Source organism: Notamacropus eugenii, chromosome 1 (genome assembly GCF_028372415.1).
Source record: "Notamacropus eugenii isolate mMacEug1 chromosome 1, mMacEug1.pri_v2, whole genome shotgun sequence".
Lineage (NCBI taxonomy): Eukaryota > Metazoa > Chordata > Mammalia > Diprotodontia > Macropodidae > Notamacropus > Notamacropus eugenii.
In genome coordinates this window covers 708,563,274-708,567,621 of record NC_092872.1, presented here as the reverse complement: position 1 = coordinate 708,567,621, position 4,348 = coordinate 708,563,274, and the positions used below count along the sequence as shown (strand labels likewise).

The following is a 4,348-nucleotide window of genomic DNA, read 5'->3' as shown; positions in this document are numbered from 1 at the left end:
GTCTGAGGCCAGATTTTAACTCAGGTATCCCTGATTCCAGATCCAGTGCTCTATCCTGTATACCTCTTACCTCCTTCTCAAAGTCTTAGAGTTAGTTTTTTTAAAAATCTAGTCAGAGATTTATCAATCCCATTAAGATATAATTCCGACCTTACTAAAAATCATTAAAATAGGATTTGTTTTGCAATAAGGCAGGATTTTCCAAGTTGTAAATTTCATCAAAGCTAAAAAAAGCAGACCTCCCCCTAAATCCACTGCAAAGAGACCTCCTGGATCTGCAACAGGTCCAGATATGCCCTGTCGTCCTGCACAGCCTGGAAACACACACATACAACATGCACGTACGCACGCACGCACGCACGTACCAGGCCCATTAGGATAACTACAAAGTAATTTGATGATCAGAAGGGCAAATTATATAAAATTGAGATGTAGAGGGAAAAATGTTAGAATTTGGATGGTATGGGATGCTTCTTCTCTTTTTAAAAAATCTCTGGTAGACTTCCCCATGAAGTTTTAGTTTTGAAGTTTTGCCATATCAGCAAACACTTTAGCTTTGCACTCAATATCCTTCCTAATTTGAACCCAGCCTTCCCTTTCGGCCTATTCTACCCACCATTTCCTTAAATGAACCTGCTAAACTGGTTTATTCATTGTCCCTTTAAATATGCCTTTACTATTCTCTGCCTCCGAGTCCCTTCCAAAATATTTGTCTTCCTCTTGTGTCCCTAGAAATTCTATCCAACCTTAAAGGTTTGGTTTAAATTCTACTGAATCCATTAACTGACCTGGACTGGTAGAACTTGAAAGGACCTTAAATCTAAGTTATATCACTTGGAAAATGAGTCCTCCACTTCCTCTTCCAGGAGGACTATAAAAGTCTTATTGGAGTTGGTGTGAGAATTAGCACAAGAATTCAGGCTTCAGCTGGGAGGCTAATGGGTTTTTCCAACATTATAACAGCTAGCCCCAGCTGAAATCCATCTTTCCTCTGACCGCCAAGAACATTGAATTCTAGGAACATTTAGGAATCACCTAGCAGGTTGAAGAGAAGACAAAGGAAGAGCCCATCAGTCAATGCCGTCAATGAGCATTCACTTCTTGTCTCTATCACTTATTTCACAGTTGTCATTTATTAGCTTTGCTGATTACCCCAGCTTGTGTTTCTACTCAAATTGGAATCTCATTTCTCATCTGGCTGCACTCAGCTAGGATTTCTCTGACTTTCTACCATGCCTCAGGGACCTCATCATTGGGAAGATTCATCATTCTGCAAGATCATATCAACCTTGATATTCACATCCCATCACTACCTTCTGCTTAGGACATACATGTCTCATTTTCCACCTGGCTGCATGACTTCAGGATTTCTGGCTTTTCCATTTCACCATCTCTCAACTTTTCAGATTCATTTTGCATGTTTTCTACCTTTAGACTGTTATGCCCTTAAGGGACTGGAACGGTTTTTTTTTTTTAATTTGTATCCCCAGTGCTTGGCACATAGTTTAAAAAAATGTTTATTGACTATTGACTAAATTGTTCCAGTACCTTTTGTTTAAATCTCCCCTTGGGAATCTAATGGGTTATTTACCATAATACTGATTTTTTTTTTTTATTGTATAACCATGCATCTCACTTGGTATTTTGCTCATCTCTATACCCATCAGAGATCCTCAGGTGAACTGAAAATTCCTGAGGGAATTTTTTATCTTTAATAATATAAGAATAATAAATATCATTCATATAAGACAACATACTGTTACTGGTACAAACTTGTGAGTAGGTAGTATTATTATCCCAATTTTACAGAATAGGACACTGAGGTTCAGAGAGTAAGTAACCTAGAAGTAATAGTATTAACAATAATGAGGACAATAGCTAGAATTTATAAAGTGTCTGTTATGTGCCAGGCACTGTGCTAAGTATTTTACAAATATCTCATTTGCTCCTCACAACACCCCTGGGAGGTAGGTTCTGTTATAATCCCCATTTTTCAGTTGAGGAAACTGAGGCAAACAGGGTTAAGTAACTTGCCCAGGGTCACACAGAGTAAGTAAGGTGGACTTTAGCGTGTGTAAGGTGGATTTTTGTTATTCTTCTTAGAGTTCAGTTCCTCAGGATCCATGGACAAAATCTCTATTTCCCAGGCTCATGCTTTGCACTCAGTGTCTCAAGGTAAACATCTCCACCACACTTGTGCAGCGTTACATAATGATAAATAATATAGACATTTGTGCTTAAAACTGAAAATACCCACTGCAACTGCACAATGAGATATAATGTAAAATTGTGAGGCTGTTGTCAGCAATATGCCTTCTTTGTCTGTTGCCCTATAAAGCAGGTGGGCACTGATCAGTAAGTGGGGAATCTGTATTTGCCTCAACAGGCCCCCACTGAGGCTTGCGGGGATTTAAGGGAGTGCACAAGTTATGCCTGTCTTGACTGACTCCATCAAGAGAGATGTAGAGGTAGCTGCCCCTCCTTCACTCTGGTCTTTGTGAGAAGGGTGTAGAGCCAAGGAAATATTCATAGCATCTATGGGGGCTGTGAATATGCTGGCATAATTCTGAATTGCAAAATATAACAGACAGTAGAAAGCCAAATCCATCATAGCAACAAAGAAATCTATACACAATAATACAAGGGGCACTACTATCCCCAAGCCTTCCCCCTGCTAGGACTTTCCCACAAATGAACAACTCACATCTTGCTGCCTGCTTCCTCTCTCTCCCTCAGCTCTAACTGCTGTGACCAGCTTCCTCTCAGTTCTGCTCCACTCTTCCTGCTTCACCCTTTGGGCAAGCTCATCCCACCACAGACTCATGGTACTCAGGTTTCCATGTGACTCAAGCAGGTCACGTGGGCCTATTAATGGATGGGAAAGATCTTCCCATTATGCAAAAATACATTAACAATACAAAGGGTGACTAGGGAATGCTATATTAGCAAACCCTCTTGAGAAAACTAGGCTAGAATAAAGTAAGATTATTAACCTGTCCAAAGCTATCTCCTTGTCCTTCTTGTCTGACCTGATCAAGAATGAATCTGTTCCAGCAGCCCTCCTGTATGTTTACCTGTCTTACAGTAAATAAGTGTCTGAGGTCAAATTTGAACTCGAGTCTTCCTAATTCTAGGCCCAATGCTCTATCCACTGAGCCAGGATCTGAATACACAGTTTCTCATTCCAATTCCTACAAATTCTACTTCATGGCTGCTCAGTGCTCAGTGCCCTTAGTACAATGCTTTGCACATTAGAGAATAAATATTTGTTATTTTTTTCATGGGTCTTATGATTATTTACAGATAATGCTCTGAGGTGGGCTTTAGTGTGGGCAGAGACCCTTTCCTTCTATTTCTTCATATATGGGAATTCACTTTAGCATCTAGCACATCATAGGATTATAGATTTAGGTTTGGGAGGGACTTTAGGAGTCATCAAGTCCAATCCTCCCATTTGATAGATGAGAAAACCAAGACCCTAAATGGTGTAGTCAAGCAACAAGCATTTATTAAGCCCTTACGGGAGTCCTGTTCTGCACTCCAACATGGCAGCTGAGGCGGCTATAAGCCAAGCCACACATGACTTGACTGCTGAGATGAAGCAGCAGTTGTGGGTGCTCAACACCGAGGAACAGTGGCCCCATCACTGTTGTCTGCTGACAGAGAAGGTAATTGCTCATAGTAAATATCAAGTCACAGAGAATTTCAATTTTTCTGAGCATGCAGGATGAAACTGAAAGAAGAAATTAACAAGGATATTTTTCAACATGGCAAAATATGTTTTGTCTCTTGATACAAATTAATGACATATGTGTGTATGGTCAAGTTATTTTCAGTGGAAGAACTTTTTTTCACTTCCCAAAACTTCTTGGAGCACTCATCAGCCCAGTGATGATCAAGTGTGGAGCAGGCATTGTCCGCAGGGGGTCTGGATCTCATCTTCATGCCAGGTCTTAGATTTGACAAACAGGGCAACTGCCTGGGAAGGGGGAACAGATACTATGCCCCCTACCAAGAAAGAAAACCTTCTATGATTGCTTTAGCTTTCAAACAGGAGATCTGTGGTGTGGTGCCAGCTGGAGAAAATGATAAGAGAATAGATACAGTGCTCTATGAAAACAAATAAACTTTGTGGTTCCCAGTGGAACCACATTCCATAGGGATCATTCCCTAGGGAATTCCCTAGGGAATGATCCCTATAGAATGATCTGGGTTTTGTACTTCTACAAAATAAAATGCATTTCTTTTCTTCTATCCAAAAATCACTTGTACATCCACCCTTATACTACTAAGAACAGGTTGACTTTGGGGTAATTAGAAAGGCTTTAATATGAAATATTAATTAAAA

At 40.1% G+C, this 4,348-nt stretch overlaps 1 pseudogene; it reads left to right on the top strand.

Moving 5' to 3' along the window:
- The first annotated feature begins 3,545 nt into the window (after window positions 1–3,545).
- Window positions 3,546–4,126, top strand: LOC140528436 (5-formyltetrahydrofolate cyclo-ligase-like; annotated as a pseudogene).
- The last annotated feature ends 222 nt before the right edge of the window (window positions 4,127–4,348 follow it).